Here is a 20698-nt window from a genome sequence, read left to right as displayed (position 1 = left end):
TTTGTTGGTTACTTAGTAGACCACAACTCTTGGACCTCCTTTGCTTTGGGATAATGAATCCTTATTATTCTATTGGTGAGGATTGGTGTATAATATGTTGAGTTGGTTAAAAAAAAAAAGTTAAATTTATACTAGAAAAGAGACATTTACCAAATGTAAAGGTTTGAAGAATGGAAACAATTTAATTGATGTTGATTCTGGAAATAAAAAAGCTTTGGAATGAATCAGTTATTGTTTTAGTGTATGTGCATGTGTGTGTCGGCTGGGGGGGCGGGGCTCAGCTTTCTTTGGATACAAGGGGCGGGGCTCCAAATAAAAAAGTTTGTGAACCACTGCTATAAAGAAGCAGGCAAACAGACATCTATCTACAAATGTGTAAAAAGACACTGTCTGTTGATATTTTAATGAGATGGTTTGATTTAGGCACTACAGGAGATCATCATGACATCATCTGAGAACCTCTCTAGCTAAAGATAAAACATCTATATATATGAGTGCACACAAAGTCTGACTGTGTGATTTTACTTTTGTGGAGGAGGTGTGGTTTGCAGTCAGCTGCAGGAGAGGGAGGGGTGTGGGAGATGGCTCATGACAGCAGGGTCAGGTGAATGAAATGGCACCACTAGAATACACTAATCACACAAGAGCTTGAGATCTGTGCCTGAACTTGATGGGACCTGATGGGTTTGGGTCGGGTCAGGGTGTATTTCTCACATATTTCATGGGCTTATGTTGGGTTTGGGCTGTATTATTTTTATTATTATTATTAGTAGTAGTAGCATTTTTTTTTTTTTTTTTCTCCCCAATTTTGTCATTGCCAGTTCAAGTCCCTGCATGCTGTGTCCCTGTCACTGCCAACTCCTACTGTTTGGTACATAGAGGGAAGCTTCTTAAGAAAAATGTCAGGCCGTAATCAGGTTGTGGCTAAAATATGCCAATGAGGGACAGGTTTGGGTTGAGTTTGGATAGAATTTTGTCATGCTCAATGTTTTTATCACAGTTATAAATCACACTCTTACCCTTTTTATGTAGTAGTGTGCTGATGCCCTCAGATGACTACTGCTCATGAGACAAGGAGGAACTCTGCCTGGGACTTTTGTTTGCTGAACTGAACAGACTGAACAACAAGTGCTACAGGAGCCGGGCAGCCAGAGGCTCATGTTCAAAGATTGCTGAGATATGTTGAGTAATTGGAGCAGTTGTCAAAATAAAAGTACACTGACTGTGAGCTGGGTCTGTGTCTGTATTGTAAAACTATAGTGAGATGACTACATCTTTGTTACTAGAGAAATGTACAGGGTTTACATAACACTTTCTAAAGGTAACTGACAGTGTGTTGAGTTGTGCAGCCTCCAACCTCTGGTGAAACTTGTGTCCGATAACAAATACATTGTACATTCCTTTTTGCAGATTTATGATTTATACATATTTAACAGGTTTTATTTTATGTTTTCACATTTATGTTGTTGTCTTAAGTCATAGTTCACTGCCGTCTTTTATTTTTTCCCACTAATTTGTTTGTATTTAAAGATGAACTGTAAAAATCACAAGAGCTGTTTGCTCAAAGCTGTTTATGTTTATGCAGTTAAAAATGACCTGTTCCAAATGTGGTCAGCAATAAACCTGAAAGTGCAAGAACCCCTGATGTAAATGTGTCCTGTGTGGTATCAAATTCCACAGGCTAACAAAGTCCATAAAACAAAAAATTAGAACTAAAAACAATTGTGATTGTCCACTGCAAGGTACAGTAAATCACACAGGTAAAAATACAAGTGAAACATTTACTCTGAAAGATGACATATAATATCTGTTAGAGTAGGAGTCTGCAACATGTGGCTCCAGAGCCACATGCCTCTTTCCAGTGGCTCCATATGGCTCTGGCCAAAAATTATATGGAAATGAATAATGTTTTTTAAACACTTTAATTTTCATTTATCAAAAAGTCCAAGGTAGCCATGGCAACATACTGCATGTTTGAGTCCAATTCAAATTCTTATGTTTTGAAAAAGTTTTATTGACAACTAATATTTTGTTGAGATAATTCACTTTTCTTCTTTAGATGAGCTTACATCTTGGATTTTAAAACCATTTCATTTTCAGGCACCAGAATAATGATAAATTAGGTCCACAGCTCACTGTTACCAATTTTTGAAATACATTATTTTTTATTTTGAATTTCTAAAATTCAAAGACTCAAGTTTATCTAAAGAGGAAAAGTAAATCATCACAACTAAAGATTATAGGTCTGCAAAACTTTTGAAAGTTTATTTCAGAAGTCAAAAAGTTTGAGTTGGGCTCAAAATTCTATAGTAATATGTTGCCTATTAATTATTTTACAGTGTAAAATGATCGTTACATTTCCCAACTGTAAATGTACTGTATGTAGCCTGTACACCAAATGTTTAGAGAAGGTTTGATATTTTGTAAAGTAAAGTGTGCGTCATGGCCTACGTCTATGACGCACCTTATCCTTCCTTTCCTTTTATATATATCTGTATGTATACACACACAACCATCTTTATTCCCATGTTCTCAGTGTTATGTGCTGAAGATTTCAACATGTTCAACAAGTATTCTACACACATACATAATATACAGAGAAGCACATTTTGTCACCATCAGCAACAGACATACACACTCTCTCGCTCTGTCTCACACACACACACCAAGACATACACGGGTATTAGTACACAGTAATTAAACAGTCAGTTCATATATCTACGTCTCTTCCCTCTCTTGTTTCCACCCCTTTTCTACTCTTCTCTCTCTTCTTCCTTACCTATCCTCCTAACCTTCCCTCCTCGCTCTCCTTCTTCTCTTGTCCTTTCTCCTTTCTCACTTCTCACATTTCTCTCCCTTGCTGTCCTCTTCTGTCAACTCCTCTCCTCTCATTGTCACCGATGTAACATTTGAAAGACAGTGACACGAATAAGTCCCTCATTGGACACACACACACACACACACACACACACACACACACACACACACACACACACACACACACACACACAGAGCCTGACATCCGATGTAAAGCCCACATTGGACCTGCAGTATGCAGTAATTATAGGCAGACAGCAGTTTTATCTATATCAGAACATTAATTATATACTGACCTGGTCCACACACACAGAGAGAACAGCACAGAACATTAATTACATACAGCTAACAGAGAAATGGCACAAGGTGACATCTCAACACCCCTCTCATGACATCATCTGAGAACCTCTCTAGCTAAAGATAAAACATCTATATGGATCTGGGTGGTGGAGGTCCATCATAATATGTTGTTTTATTCAGTCTGAATTAAGCTTGTTTGTGGTAGACTGAACAAGTTTCATAGTGGCCTCATCTCTGTTTGACGGCTGTTTGTAGGGTTTCCTGCAACCAGAATGATAGATAACAGGGACAGAGTGAGTCCCAAACAAGAGCCTATCAAGTATTAACCTCACAATTTCTGCTATATGAATCACTTATCCACTGTAGCCTGATCTGAGATCCCGTGGCTCCACCTTCTCTCCTGCAGTCTCTGGTACCTGGATGTTTTTATCACAATGAAGTTGACATTCAAATGTGTTTCTAGATGCTTCATTTTATTTTTACAATAGAAACAACAAATTTAGAAAGAAAAAAAAAATCAGGTGAGTTTTGTCACTTTCACTTGTGTGCAGATACTGTGTGGGTCAGAGGGGATGAGACCCTTTAAATGTCTGAAAAACTTGAAGTCGTTATTTTAAATAAAATATGCCATTTTTTAAACCAGTAAGTGAGACAGGAGTTCCTAGGGTATAGCTGACCCTTTTTATGCCTGATCGAATCATGTTTTTGTCAAATAAGGTGTTTTGGAAATTAAAAAAAATAAATAAACTAACCAAAACATTTCATAAAATACATATATATTTGATATCTATAAATACTCAAAAAACTAAAAAATTGGGAGAAAAAAATATTTTCTTTATTTTATTTTCTTTATTTTTTTGGTAGGACATGATTTGTCCTCATTCTCAACAATGGGTCACATACATGAACATACTGAGTAAAGAAAGAAAACAATGTGCATGTTTTATACACTCTGAATTAGAAACTTTGATCCAGATTTTGACATACTGCAAATACAGCATAAAGACAGACTTGGATGAGTATTGGCTTCCTTGTTTGCTGCTGTCTGAATTCTTCTATGTTCAGACTGTGCTAACATCCTCACAACGCCAGTCACCAACATAACAAAGTTACTACTGCCATGTACTGGTGGAAACCTGTATCACCCTGAAGCTACTTAGGACCAGTGTGGAGGATTTACTGGCATCTCACAGTAGGGTTGTAGACTGCAACCAACTGAATACCTCACACCTCACCCTCCCCTTCCAACTGTGTAAGAGAGCCTATGAGCACTCTGCTCAAATACTCTTACACAACTAAAATATTACTCAATTACAAGTAAAGGTATTGGTGCTGGAAAACTTCTTAAGTAAAACAAAGTACTTTTCTCAAAAACTACTCAGAGTATCAATTACTTTTTAACCATTGGTGTTTAATACATTATCAATAGCAGCATTGAGTCAAAGAGGTTTCTGTTTTCTAAATCTTCAGTCTAAAATACCCCAACTCTTGTTCCAGCCTGCTCTGTTCTCTTCAGGCTTATTGGTTCATGCAGTCTTGGCTGATCTACTATAATGTGTGTCAAATAAGAGAATACAGGCTATCTATATAGGCAAAAGGCTACAGACCTTATTATACTCTTTAAGCACCTTTAAGGTGAAAGCAGGAACATTTTCCACTGTTTTACAAGTGAGGCAAAAAATACTTATACAAATCAACAACTATAAATAAACAGATTCAATTGTAGGAAGATACAAGCTAGTACTGTGTCCATGGAAGAATAACTAATAATTTTTGCCATACTAGACACTCTCCATATTCATTGTGATCCTTGGCTGCCATCTTCTGGTAACTCTGAGTGGGTAATGTACTGAGAGGAAAACCTCAGTGAATCGAAGGGAAAACCTTTTCCAAACAAAACTACACAATGATTCTACTTTTACATTGAGGCCTATTACCATATATGCATCTATTATTTAGAGTGCTTATCCTTTGCAAGAGGTCATCACACAATAATGTGTCTGAACAATCAGGAGGAGCAGATCATAATTCTTGCAGTGTCATGCCAAATTAAAAATGTTACAGTGTAATGCAATGTCATGGAAAAGCCCAGAACTACTGAAAAAAAACTGACTATAGTATCAGCAGCTGCAGTTACATGCATGGCTGCAATTTCATCGTTTGACACTGTGAAGGCTGTAAATCAGCTCAGCAAACTAAAAATTCAAGGGTTCAATAATATTTATTATCATTAGACAACACAGGGATGTACAGTGAAATTAGAGCTGTAGTTCCTTCACAATGCACACAAAATACAACACAGATGATTAATAAAATTCCAAATGATATAAGGTGAAAATATAAAATAATAATATACACATACATATATACACCCTGGAAATAATTCTGTAGGTCACTGTTTGAATTTGCTTCAGGTTGAATGTAAACAGCAGCAACAGGATAGTGATAATATGGTTGACTTCTTCATATAAAAAGTTCAGCATTGTCCAGCAACTGTGTTTGAGCACCAAGCATCATTGATGTAAAAGCACAGAGTCCCTCTCTGTCCTCCTGTCCCCCTCCTCTTGTGTGTTGTTTTTTTAAGTTTGAAAACTGGTAACCATTCACTTCCATTGTTTGGGAGATTCTGCAACAATGCTTTCCTGCGAAACTCGTAGATAATGGCTGAATTTTTGGGTGAAGTGTCCCTTTAAATCCAAGCTGAAGTGTGGTTATTGTTCCTGCGGTCACCTGCAGCGTCGGATTCATCATCAGCCTTGTTCAACTGTCTGTACCAAAACAAAAGGATCCACATCTAAACTATGCGGTGCTTAAAATGTTCCTTACACATTTCAAGACCAAACAATTGTGCTCATTCTTGTTTTCTTCCTTGAGATGCATCCATCCTTTCTCTATGGCAACATCCCTCACTATTCTGCTCAAAACAGATGGGTCACTGTTGACAGTTTGCAAAGAGTTAATTAAAGTCATTAAATTAACTCCCAGTGGAGGAGTGGACCTGTGGTTGTGGCTGTAGCTTATTACAGAGAACCCAACTTGAATTTACAGTCAGTGATTACTGTAATGTGTGTTGATGTTTATCTGTGTTTTCTTTGGAACAGCTGTCTGGAAGAAGAGTCTCCAACATGTGACAGGGAGAGAGGACATGGACACGGGACAAGCTGCTGGATTGGACTGTCTGATGGGGTTTTTAACATACTGCTGAGCAGCCATTGTTTTAGTATTTTTCAACAGGCCTCAATTGCATTTTATTTTTTAGCATTTTGCATTTTAATGAAAGTGTTAATTTAATAATTTAACACCGTGCATTTGGAGGTACCACTCTTTGTTAATTATTTTTAATTGTAATAAATTTCACTTTAACTTAACTTTTACTCTCCTGTTGGTTTTTAACTCTGCTCCCCTGGTTGCTCAGAGTCCCAGGCTCTGATAATCCCTATAGGTGGCATTGTTGGCTTTAAACACATTTTAAATTTATAAATTAATTTTAAAGTGTGGCCCCACTTTAGCTGCTGGGCCTGACCACACACACATCATATAACTGATTTGTTAATGAAAAATAGACTGACATCTGAACTCAAATAAAACTACAGAATCATCTGATCAAAGTCATATTCATTTTAATGATTTCAAGTCAAGAGTGGATGAAAATATTCCGATTGTCAACCCCCACAGTTCCAGAATATTCATTTTGCAGCTTTAATCATTTCTTTTTCTTCTTCATCTTCTTCTTCAAGAGTAAGAATAAGAATAAGAATAAGAATAAGAATAAGAATAAGAATAAGAATAAGAATAAGAATAATGAGTATTATTTGTATATCACTTTTGAATACAAGTAATGGCTTCACATTAACAGTCATGTTTGGCAGTATCTCCTCTGTCCATCAGCATGCAGTAAAGACTTCACTGGCCTTTCTGATCACACACCTTTGACAAGCATGTTGCTGTTATTTCTTGTTTCTTCTCTTTGGTTTCTTTCCTTTATGTCTGCCTCAACAACCTGCTCAGTATAAAGTGGAGGTCTCTCACCTCTCTCTCACCTCCTGAAGCAATCCACACTGAAAACGAGGCTGAGCACTCTGATGCTCTGCCGCCCTCTAGTGCCTCCCCTTCTCAGACACACATTGCAGAGTCCCTCCTGCAAAGCACCACCTGCCTCTCACCAGCAAAGTGGCAGGAAAAAAAGAGTACCTATGGTTGCAGTGAACCCATGCTAGTCCAGTATCTTCTGAAGATCCAAAGAACACATTAGAACTGTGGGATGATGGGGGTTAAATAAGAGCACAAGGTAGTGCGTGATCATAAAGCAAAATTAGGTAAAAACTGACGCAGATCCTATAACTCGCAACTTTCTTCTCCACATCCTTTCAACACTGTTGGGACAAACACATCTGTGTTCATCAAATTAAGCTCTTGTTCTTGTCTGATTATTATCCTTTTAGAGAAAAATGATTGTGACAGTGATAAATAATGTCAATTTAATAATACTAGAACAAATGCCACAATGTCCATTCAGCAAAGAATAAAGTCAAGATGAAATATCAATCTGACAAATGCTAAATTTGAATATGTGTTTAAGCATCTTACACAAAACATGCAGCACAAATTGACCTGCAGTAGATGGTGGGGAGATATAAACCAGCGTTTCCCAAACTATTTTCTGGAGGCCCGCTTTTTAAAAATGACAAACCATTGCAACCCAATTCACAACAGGCCTTATCAATAATTAGTTAGGTAATCTGTGCATTAATGAATGTTCCTGGCTATTTTTTACTGCTATTTCCACATCAACTTGTATTATCTAGATACATACACATGTTGAATACTTTATAAATGAAAAATAAATGCATTGTTAGCTGAGTTAACAGGACATCTTATTGTTGACATCTACATGTTATTGTTTTTTTTATTTTTTTTTTTATTGTTTTGAGATGACTCAAAGTATCAAGACAACTTAATCTATTACTGTAATAGATCTTTCAGTTTTGAATCAAACTCTTAAGTTTAGCAGACCCAGTTGAGACAATTTACTTTTCTTCTTTTGATAAATTTGAATCTTTGAAGTTTAGAAACAGAACGTACTGTATTTCACAAATATACATATTATATGGGTGCTTGAAAATTAAATGGTTACACTGGAAATATTAAAATGTAAACCATTATTCACATTCACTTAAACAGTAGAAAAAACAAAATAGTCAGTAATTTTTGAAATACATTTTGTGAGATTTCTAAAATTCAAAAATTCCAGTTTATCTAAAGGAGAAAAGAACAAGTTGAGTTGCCTTGAAATTTAGATTTTTCTCAACTTTTTAGTTTTTACCTATAGGCCACTTTTTCCTCCTTCATAAACAAGACAAAATTATTATAGACAGAATGAACAGGCTCTTGTGCTTTCCTCTCATCAGTAAAACAATACACATATTATAAATGCTTTATCAAAGCTGTACTGCAGATAAAAATCTTAAATTTTGCAGAATTTCTTTCATAGCCTTATTTATTTGGCGACCCAAATAAAATATCCTGTGACCCACCTGTGGGTCACAACCCAGTCTTTGGGAATGACTGCTATAAAACAAACTTGCAGACAAAAGACAACCAGCAACTGCAAATATCAGTAATATTACACTGTTAACTCTTATATAATGCTGAAGTATCCATAAACATTAACTTGCTTATAGTTGCCTGAACTGACTGAACTGACATGGTGAAGTCAGTAGTTAGCAGTGGGTCCCCAGAAAGTTGTGTGTTGAGTATTGGGATGCCGCAAACATAGAAAGACGGGTCAGGAAGTCAGGGAAGGTCAGATGCTGCACTCACTGAGGGCCTGGAATTTAAAAGATGCAGCCAGGCAGAGCTGTTGATGGTGCTATTACACTGCAGAGCCTCAGCACTGGTAAAAACACAGGAGATGGAGAGAGACTTCATTTCAGTTTAAAGATCTGCCCGTGGCCACTGTAGTGGTTTAGTCCAGTCATTCCCAAACACTGGGTTGTGACCCACAGGTCACAGGAGATTTATTTGGGTCACCAAATACATAAAAAACTGTGGATGAAGTTCTGCAAAATTTAAGATTTATAACTGCATGTACATTTGGAAAAGCATTTCAAATGTGTTTATGCTTTTACTGATGAGAGGATGATTCCATCTTATTTTGTCTCATTTATGAAGTAGGCTGAAACAGTGTTTCCCATTTTTTTTCCCTGGGGACCCACTTTTTAAAAATGACAAACTGTTGCGACCCAATTAACAATGAGCCGTATCAATAAATTTTAGGAAGAGTTCATTTCATTCATAAATGAACATTCCTGACCATTTCTGCTGCTATTTCTACATTACCCTATATTATCTTGATGCTTTATTCAAAACATACATAAATTAAAACTTTAGAAATGAGAAATAAATGCATTTAAGCTGAATTAACAGGCCATCTCATTGTTTTCATTTCCTCATATCAGGAAAACAACTTCAGCCTACTTCATAAATGAGACAAAATAAGTGCTTTTAGACAGAATTAACAGGTACGTGTTTTTCTCTCTCACCATGAAAACAATATACACATTTTTGAATGTTTGATTGCAGATATAAATCTTAAATTTGCAGAATTTCTTCCATAGTCTTTTATCTATTTGGTGCTCTCCTGTGACCCACCTGTGGATCTCGACCCAGTCTTTGGGAATGATTGGGCTAAAATGTCCTACACTATAAAAACTAAAAAGTTGACAAAATTCAAATTTAATATTAAAATAAATTAATAATTTAATAATGTTTTGAATGTGTCATATTTTGGACCCAACTCAAACTCTTGAATTTTAAAAAAGTTTTACAAACTAATAATTTTTTGTTGAGATAATTTACTTTTCTTCTTTAGATAAACTTGAATCTTTGAGTGTAAGAAACCACCAAAAATGTATTTCAATTTGGATTATGGTTAATATTTTAATATTTCCTGTTAAAACCATTTAATTTTCAAGCACTGAAATGTCAGTGTGTTTGTCAGTGTCTTTTAAAGCACCTTACTTTCTGAGTGTCAAACTTCAAAAATTCAAAATTTCAACTATTGTTCAAACTTAAAAAAATATTTCAAATTTTAAGAGTGTGATTCAAAACTCAAAAATCTATTACAGTAATTTGCCTTGATTTTTTTTCTTTAGGTTTGTTTTCTTTATGAGAGAAAATAAAAGCACTAAGATTTAACTCAGCCTAAAATGCATTTATTTGTCATTTATAAAGTACTTAACTTCTCATCCATATGCATGCATCCAGATTATATAAGATGATGTGGAAATAGCTGTAAAAATAGCCAGGAACATTACTTCATGCACAAAATGAGCCTCCCAAAAGTGACCGATAAGGCCTGTTGTGAAGTAGATCGAGATGGTTTGTCGGTTTAAAAAGCGGCCCCGCCCCCCTAAAAAAGTTTGGGTCTGTTGACCAAACGATCTTTTAATTTGAAAGTGCCGGCCGGAAGTTCCCATATTAAGTGCGGTGTGCTTGACGTTGGCTGAGTGAAGACCGCACTGCTGGCTGCATGGAAGCAAGCAGCTCAATGCACGTCTGTAGAGGAGAGTTTGTGCTGGACTGACACTGGTAACAGCAGCACTGATGGACTGAGAGGAGGACTGAGCTCGGAACACTTCTCACCGCTTCATTCCCCTCAGCAGTCCGCCTGTGTGCTTCTCTTCTGTGGATACACATCAGATTTGAGTCAGCGGGGAGAGCAGAGGAGCCAGGACACCGCAGCAGACATGTATGTAGCTTCTACTGTTTTACTGTCCTCATGTCTCACTACCTGACACTGTTTACCCTGCTGTGTTAGTCCTGTTATCTCAGGACATGTCCTCTGTCCGTTCAGTAGCCTGTCTCTCCGTCTATCTGCTGCAGTCCTGTCCTGTCTTGTCGCCCCGACATGTCCCGTCTCCGGCTGGCCGGTGTGGTTCTGTATGGAGACCCACCGCGCCAACCAAACCCTGTTTAAAAATCTGTCCGTTCTGCAGCACTTCTCTCTGGAGCTGCAGCTTCAGTCAGAGCGGGTCCAGAGGAATGTCACCTTGTTGGTTTGCTGTTTGTAGAACATTCCGCAATGTTCCTACTAGAACACACGAAGTAGTTGTGGGACATCCACAACAAAGTTTGTCTCAACGTATCTGGGTTGAGTATGTGTGACTGGAATAGAAATGGGAAAAGTGTTTGCGCCTGTTTGTTGCTAAGACAGTGTCCATGTTTTCATGACCAATGGCAGGTTGAGACATGATAAGCATATTACCATCTCTCAGATTTGTGTGTGTGTGTGTGTGTGTGTGTGTGTGTGTGTGTGTGTCTTTTATTAGTGAATTAACTCATTTTAGTGCCATGCCAGATATAATCAGTTGGAAAGTAACTAAGTAAAACACTTAGCTACTTTGCTTAAGTGGAGTATTCTGGTATTTATGCTTGAGTATTAATTTTTCATAGAACTCTTTCCTTTTACTCACTACATTTAACAAGTGTCTGCTTTCTACTCCATCATCTTTCCAACATCAAGAGTGATTTCAACCTAAATGGATTGGACAATAAAACATAAAATAGACAGCTCCTTGGTGGATCCATCAGTGCATACCACACATGACAGATGTAACTGAACAAAAATGACATAAATGTCGTAACAAGACAAAAGAAAAAAAAACATAGTAAGTTCAAATATGATGAAAACAAAGTTACAAAACCAAAACGATGTAACAATGCATAATAAGTTGAAGAAGATGTAACAAAATGAAAAAGATGTAACAAAATGAAAATACTTTACAAGATGAAAATGATGTAACAAGACAAAAACATTGTAAAAGACATAACAAGATGAAGACAACATAGTAGGATGTAACAAACGAAAATGATTTGAAAGCTGTATCAAGAGGACAACATTGTAAAAGACAACAAGATGAAGACAACATAACAAGTTGTAACAAGAGGAAAACAACGTAAAACGTAATGTAAAAATTATGCAAAAAATGAAAGCAACATAAAAAACATAAAACGAAAACCGCGTAACAAAACACAACAAAATGAAAACCACAGACATGGAGACTCAGCCGTGAAGAATAGGTGAGGTTCAGTTAACTTTGCACAGAGACAATTGGTAGAAATGTCCTTCAGAGGATAAGTTTTTACTTTTATACTTTGAGCACATTTCAGATCCTGTACTTTTTCACTTTACCGCAGTAAACAAGTTGAATCATTACTTCTACTTTAACCAGAGTATTTTTTTACTTAGTTAAAGAATATCTACTTTTTAGAGAAAAGTTACTTCAAGAAACTATAAAATGTTCTTCAAATGAACAGCAGCATATTGCCCTGTGACTTCATAAAATCTGGAATGTGACTTGAAGTGTGAACTTGTGGGTCTAGTTCAGGCTGGTTTTCCTGCCTCTCAGTCATAAACTAACTTGTGTGTGTGTTTGTTTACATACAGTGGGTTGATGAAATAGTGTCTTAAGGAGAACATCAGCTCATTAAAAAGACTGAAAACACTGATGGTGAAGTACGAGGAGACCATTTTAAAACTCAGTCAGTAAAACTGCCAAACATGATCTGGTTCCATCTTGTCAGAGATGAAGCTGGGTGCTGGTTGTAAGCAGAATATTTTTGGATTGTTTGACAGAAAGAATAAGCAGTTAGAAAACATCGCTTTAGGTTCTGGAGATTGTCATAAACTCATGGCTGATACAGATTTTTTCTTTTGGATTTTAAAGTTCATATAAGCTGTAGTTTCTGCACACCTGAAGGTGACAAAGGCTCAGATGTAGCAATTAAAAACGGATGATTTAATATTCCAGAACAGTTCTGACTCTAAAAAAAATTGATTTAGTTTTTCAAGTAAAGTTCTTCAAAACGCCTCACAAACATACTTCAGTCCAGTGGTTCTTGACCTTTTTACTTGGAGCCTCCCTGCTTGCATCAGAAGAAAGCTAAGCCCCCCCAGCCTGAACAGACTTTTATAGAAATTGCAGGTTTGTAAAGGTGCTGGAAATCCTTGAAAACACTTGAATTTTCATGTTTTCAAGGTCTGAAAAGTGCTTAGATTTTGGATAAAGTGCTTGAAATTAATTGCATTACCATCATAATAAACTGCAGCCTGACTGAATTAGTTAGTCAGATATTTACTGAGTCAGATTGTATAGAAACTTAATTATTAATCATTAACTGTACTGAATTTAACTGATGAAACATTAATGGCATAAATTGCCCCTCATTTGACCTTATTTTGTCTGTCATTTATTGGATGAGGAAGCCCAACCCTAAAATAAGAAAAAAACCAAAAAACAAGAAAAAAGAGGAAAAAAATGGATAAACTTGTGTGTTTTATATCTAATTAATAATTAATTAAATGACTCATCAATCAATCAATTGTTAACATTTTCTACTATTGGTTAAGGAAAATGCATAAAATGTGTAACCCTTAAAGGAATCCATGTCTGCTTACAGACAGGTGACACATTTTGAAACATGAAACTTTGTCATGATTTTCTTTAATTTGTCACCGGTCTGTAGAATTCTGTCACAAAACATAATCTGATTTAATGTGATGAAGAGGAGGAATAATCATTTTGTTTTTACCACAGCTGTAAGCTACTGGAAAAGCTTGAAAGTCAACCTCTAAAATTCTTGAAAAGAGCTTCAGTTTAACTTTGGAAAAAGTGTAGAAGCTCTGCAATGTGATTTTAGTTGACATGTACAAATCTGATTTTGACAACTTCAGAACAGAAAGTTTTGGGGACCTCCTGTCATTTCTGGCGCCTTCCTAGACCTCAGGTTGGGAGCCAGTGCTTTAGAGAATACAACATTTTTCCTTAGAATTCAAATGAATTGCTGTGACATATAAATCAGGTGTTATTATAGCTGATATTTATTGACTAATATACACAGATACTGATACAGACTGATACAGCTCTGAGAGGCTTTGGGGCTGATAATTTATAGTTCATTGATAAATTCATTGAATAATGTCAGTTGTATCCTCCCACCTCTTGTATTGTGACATCCAACAAATCTGTCTCCAGATGGAGGGACAACATTCTTTGCATAACTTTGAAGTACAGCACATACTGTAATACTGCAGTAGTAGAAGTACTCTGCCTGCAGAGACAAATACAGTCCTGATTGGTTGTGTTCCAGGGGGAAGGTCATGGAATCCAAATGTTGCTGTAATAGGTGACAAAAACAAACTGGTTCAGGCCGACTGTGGGAATCCTCCTTCTGAACCACAAACACACTGTGTGTGTGTTTCTCTCAGAGCCCAGTGAACAGTGAGGCCATTGTGCTGCTGCAGGCCTGTCACTGTTAGAGGACCTAATTCAGCTAATAATCAGGGCCGAGCTAACAAGCTGCATGAAACAGATACACAGCTCACTCATCTGAGTCTCATTCCATTCAGCTTTGATTATATTCATCCAGAGAGCAAGATGGAACAGAGAAGATGGTGTCACAGCTTTTCACCCTCATCTGTGGACGGGCTTCATACACATTACACGTTCAGAAATTCAGAAATTCAGAAAACAAAATAGACAAGCTGACATGATCATACACACCTGTCATCTCTGTACTCTGTTGCTTTCAGACTGGCTCAGCTCTCCAGCTCAAAGTCTCACAAATCACTTCAATCAATCGATCAAGTTTCATCAGGTGAGGAGACTGACTGAAACTGAGAATGAAAAGTAAGGTCGCTGCAGGGATAAGACAAACATAAGGCATTCCCAAACACTGGGTTGGACATTTTATTTGATTAAGACTTATATCTGCAGTACAGTTTTGATAAATCATTTTAATCATATAATTTAAATCATATGTTTTACTGATGAGGAAAAAAAAGAGCCTGTTAAATCCATCTAAGTGTACGTATTTTGTTTCAGTTAGGAAGTAGACTAAAATGTCCTAAAAACTAAAAAGTTGAGAAAAATCTAAATCTCAAGGCAACTTACTTCAATTAATTTCTGAGTTTTGAGCGCAACTCAAACTCTTAAGTTTTAAAAAGTTTTACCAACTAATGATGTGTTGTTGAGATAATTTACTTTTCTTCTTTAGATACACTTGAATCTTTGAGTTTTAGAAACCGCTACAAATGTATTTCAAAGTGTAACTGAATAATTCATATTTTAACATTTACAATTAAAACAAATTCATTTTGAAACACCCAAATAATATGAATATTTTTTTAAAATGCAATACTTTCTAAACCTCAAAGATTAAAATTTATCTAAAGAAGAAAAGTAGATTATCTCGTCTAGGTTAGCCAAACTTTTAAAAAATGTATTCAAAAATTAAGAGTTTGATTCAAAACTAAAAAATCTATTACAGTAAGTTGTGTCGACTTATTGTAATGGAGGTAATAAGGTTTGTTTTCTTGATGAAAGGAAATAAAAACAATGAGATGTCCTCTTAACTCAGAATATATGCATTTATGCGTGTGTCCAGATAATATAAGGTGACGTGGAAATGGCAGTAAAAATGGTCAGAAACATTCATTAATGCTTTATTGATGAGACTTATTGATGAGGCTTATTGTGAACTGGTTTGTCGTTGTAGTACACAGAGCTGCACTTGATTTAAGGTGACTCACTTAAAAGAACGTATTGATGTTGTACTCAAGACCTTGTAGAGAGAGTGGCAGTTTGAATGTACGTACACGTGTTGGCAGACAGTAAACCAGCTCTGAGGCCCAAAAGGCAACCTGACATGGTTTTCTCAGCATGCAGTCCATTTTTGGACAGCATTAGGCCTCCGTCCCTCTCTCTCTCGCTCTCTCTCTCTCTCTCTCACACACACACACACACACACACAAGTGCATACACGTACACACGTGCACTCATACTTGGCTCTTTGAAGTTAATGACTTCCTCTGGTGGAGTAGACTTCCTTGAAGAACTGGACAAACAGCCAATTAACATACACAAACTCAAATATGGACATACTGTATACACACTCATGTAGACATGCGCACACACACACACGTGCCAGTCTGGACTAGTTAAGTTAAAATGACGGATAATAACTCTTCAGATGGATGTTGTGAAGCTGGATAATTTTTTGTCAAAGGTTTGTAATGAAGGTTTTTCAGTATTTCTAGGTCTGGACAGCAGCAAAGCAGGGTCAGCTCTATAAACGCCAAAGTCTGTTTCTGACCGAGTGGTGAAGTTACACTGTTGGTTTTGTTCTCCCCTATATGTTCAGACAGTCCTCAGTTATATCATCTGGAGGCTTTTAAGCTTAATTTATGCCAGAGCGAGACACTGTGGTGTGGACCTCTGCAGTGGAGGAAGAATTGTAATTCACTGGAAACTTGTACTGGACCAGTCAAAGGTGGTCACGTCATCAACAGCGCTGGTCACAGCCAGACACACACACATGCTTGCATGGAGTCGGTGTTAGTGATAGATTCCTAGGAGATGGAGCAGCTGACGGTGTCGATGAACAATTAAACAATTAAAATCTCACCTCCTGTTCTGGCTGAAGAATAAACAACCTGTGTTGATGTGTCTCCTCTAACATGTTTTCATCCAGACTCGTTCGTCCAGACTTCTGTTCTGTTTGTGATTTTCTGCAGTAAACTGTTGCACCGTGTCGGTCTCCGGTTTGTTTACATCTGCTTCCATGAGATTAGGGCTGCACAATTAATCACAATTGCAATGAAACTGCGATATGACAGAGTGCAATATCCAAATATCCAAGAACCAGGACCAAAATACAATTTTTTGAAAAAGGTGAGAAAAATGTGTGAGAAAATAACATTATAATGGGATACTGTAGCGCTGAAGAATGACCTGACTTAAAAACCTTGTTCTCCAGATGAAAGAAAACATGTTTGTTTGGTTCAGCCCTCAATAAATATCACATCATCACTATTTTAATAGTTTTTTTTAGTGAACATGAAAACTGTGATGCAAAACTGATCATTTCCACTAATCATGTCTCATATCCTAATAGCAGTTTCAATCAAATAATCCCAATCTGACTGTTTTTTTTTTTTTTTTTACCAGATTGTTCAGCCCTACATGAGATCACATGAAATCCTGTTTTTCTAATGTGATCTTGCTCCCCTCTGCTACATAATATAAATATAATAATATGAGAAGTAGGGCTGGGTTCATATCACGTTTTTTTTTTAAAATCATATCGGTTTCACGGTATTTGACGGTATTTTTCTTTTCATGCAACAGTGTTCTTACCCACATTTTCTTCTACTGAGAACAGAATTACTGCAGTTGATTGTCTTCAAATAGCCCATTTTACTGTCACAAAGACTGTATCATGTTTTTTTTATGTCCAGACAGGTAAAAGCATGACCCCTTCAAAGTATGGTTACCATCACATGGCAGGGACGACTATACAATTAAACATCCCCACCCACGCTAGTCGGCACCAGAAATACTAGTTGGCACCAGAATTGAATGTTTGAATGAATTGAATATTTGTCAATATTTCATTCATGTATGATGCCAGTTATCTGTTGCCGCACGGCACTAGTCAGGGCTGCGGCGCTGTCAGACAGCAGCCTCTCTCACCCAGCGCGTATGAACCGATTGCCGTGGCAACACCGGATGTTTACATCAGCGAGGTTGGACAAATGAATGTAGACTGTGACAGAATAAGCTGATATATATTCACTCGACTGGAGAAACGTGACCACATTAAGCACAGACACAGACATAAACCTGCAGGCGGAGATGCTGCTGCTGCTGCTACTACTAACTGCTAACATTAGCCACACTGTGTGTCAGGCTGGCAGCTAACGTTAGCTCTGGGTCCTTTACCCGCAGACACTGTGACGCTCTTCAGTCTGAAAATGTGAAGCGTAAGCATGTAAGGTTTGTATTGCACAGCGTGAAGTAGCGCACATTTCAGCGGCATTTAAAGTACGATTTGGTGATTGTAGACTGTGATTAACGTCTTCAAATGGCTCTTAATACTCACAATATTTTTTTGGACAGTGTTTAACATTATAAATTAATAAATTTTGCCTTGTGTTTTCTTAGTGACTATTCTAAATTAAATTTGGCATCTAATCAACAGAAAAATTAGTTGTCAGGAACATCCCTGGTACACATGCTCAAGCAAGCATACCTGTGGTATTGGTGTGCAGCAGTGAAATGGGTCCCCGCTGAAACACTTTGCCGCCGCGCACGTTCTGGACGTTGTTTGGGCTATTCACCGGTATGGCGGTATATGAAAAATTCATATCATAACGAAAATAAAGACCGGTTTTCGGTACAAACCGGTATACCGCCCAGCCCTAATGAGAAGGCCTGCGTGTAACTTGGAACACTTTTGGAGAAAATATAAAAGATATTTAATGGTCAGAATTTTATCATGAACATCTAATTTCATTTTACATCACAGAGAAGTCACAAAAATGGTTGCGTATTCTGTGAATTATAGTTCTTAAGCTGAAAATTGGATCAGACCCACAAAAAAATCGGAATTCGGAATCAGCCAAGAAAATTGCAATCAGTGCATCTCTACTCAAAGCCAAGGTGTCTCACTTGAAACACCCTCTTCAAAATAGTACGATGTTTTCTAAAGGCCTGATTATGCAAGAAAAAACTAGGTTGTAATGATGAGTTGTCTGACTTGATTGGAAATTATTTTTTTGGCTACTCTACACGGTCACACTGAAAAGCGGAGTGAAAAGGTGGTTGTCATAGAGACCATTATCCTCAGGTTTAAATCTGGGCATAATGGTACACATTTCTCCTATAGGGAATTAGGAAATAGGCCTTCATACCTTCCTGATATTATACCGTGGTATACAGTATTATGATGGTATTTGTGTCAAACTTGTGTAAAACGGCTCAACTGGCTGTACTTTACTGTACTGTAGTACTTGCTGAACGTAGGCAGATTCGATTGTTACAGCGATGCTATTCTCACAGCTTGAAAGAACACACACACACACACACACACACACACACACAGGAGCTCTGCTTTCAGTTTAGAGAAGGTGCACCTTTCTTTCACTGACAAACTCAAACCCACACTGTGTATTTACAGCATCTTCACAGTACATTCACTGCCAGACTGGCAACTTCATTGCTCATCTTCTCTTCTGCTAAGTGCGCATTCACCATCACTCTCTGCTACATAGATGCATAGACACACTCACTAAAATTACACACTCACAATGAAATGTTACTCTGACAGCTCATTGGTATGCAGTGTTTGTTAGCTTAACTTAATCCAGAATAATACGAAAGAAGTTAGATGTTAGAAGTTTGTTCTGTAACTTTATCTCTCAGACACGATGTTTGTTTGCTCAGCTGCACTGCTGTGCAGAGACCGACCTCTGGTGGTGTGTGCTGTGCATTACAAAACAGTGTCTCCCTGTCAGTTCAATAGAAAGAGTAGGATCTATATTTATGATGGTACTGAAAATCATACTGCAGGGATTTTTTAAGACCCTGATGTACTGTAATACTTACTCCACACAGCTGACCAGTCACTAGTCCTCTTCAAACAGAGATTGTACATTGATAATACACCATACTGCTGTTGCAGAATCAGAAGAAGTGTGATGTAACATAGGAGCACAAGAAAGAGTCAGCTGATGTAGAATAAGTACGTAATTAAAAAAAAAAAAAAACAATCACTTACAGCTTGGCTGTAGGTGCAAGTAACCAAGCAGCCATCGCTTCTCAGTCTGCACAATAACACTGTAGAGAATGTCAAGAATTTCTGTTTTGTGCAGCTTTTGCTGTTAGATGTGTATGACTGAGAAAATCCTGTAGAACCTGCTACATGCTGAAATACACAGAGTTTATTAAATGTGTTTCTAATATTGTGTGCACTCCATTTATATCAGTCAGGGAAGATTACATACTAGAAAACAATACTCTGTACAATGCAAGATTTACAACCCAAACTGAACATTAGAACATTAGAACCTTCATGGAGGGAAGATTTCTGCTGCTGCTGGATGAGTCTGCATTTGTTTTGGCTGGTAACTGTGTGTACACATCAATTTACACATAATACTTCTCATCAGCTGTAAATAACCAAAACTATGCTGTGACTTCAATTCTGAGAAAAAAGAAAGTAAACTCCACAAACCTCTGCTTCATGGTGTGATGGCGGCTAAAACACAACTCGGCCTGTGGATTGAGTGAGGCAGAACAGCTTTTGTCCTAAAATTCTGTAGTATATTATGCAGATTTTACATAATACCACTCCCTAACACGCAGCAGGCGAGCAAGCTCGAGCAGATGGAGCTTTAAAAAATGTCCAAATATAGGACGAGCTGTGTTTTCTCCTCTGCAAATCACTTAGTTCAGTTTGAGCTGTTTATTCATAACTAAAGGAAATTTCTTAAGTCAGCCTTGTCTTAATATAATATAATCTATACAATTTACTCCTAACAGCTCCTTGTTTTCTTCCCAACCTCATTATTCTTGAGAATACTCGTTTAAAAAGCATGCTGTTGCTTCTCAGCCTTATAAATGAGTTGACGTTGAGTGCCGACTGGGGAGGAAACAGAAATGTCAAGGATGTCAGAATATGAATCAAGTCTTTGCACAAATAGGGGCTTTTCACACTGCATGTTCTTAGCTTTGGTCTA

The 20698-nt window shown here is 37.2% G+C and overlaps 1 protein-coding gene across 2 annotated transcripts in view; it reads left to right on the top strand.

Annotated features, from left to right (window-relative positions):
• Positions 1-10643: 10643 nt before the first annotated feature.
• ripor1 (RHO family interacting cell polarization regulator 1) overlaps positions 10644-20698 on the top strand; it is a 73775-nt gene continuing 63720 nt past the window's right edge. For both annotated transcript variants that reach the window (XM_084733484.1, XM_084733483.1), the window contains exon 1: positions 10644-10867. The gene's annotated coding sequence lies outside the window, so the exon portion shown is untranslated. The remainder of the gene's footprint in view (positions 10868-20698) is intronic.

The sequence above is a fragment of the Lutjanus erythropterus genome, chromosome 13 (assembly GCF_056507025.1).
Source record: "Lutjanus erythropterus isolate fLutEry1 chromosome 13, fLutEry1.hap2, whole genome shotgun sequence".
Lineage (NCBI taxonomy): Eukaryota > Metazoa > Chordata > Actinopteri > Lutjaniformes > Lutjanidae > Lutjanus > Lutjanus erythropterus.
Note: the sequence above shows the minus strand (reverse complement) of the source record. Positions and strands in the feature narration are given on the sequence as shown.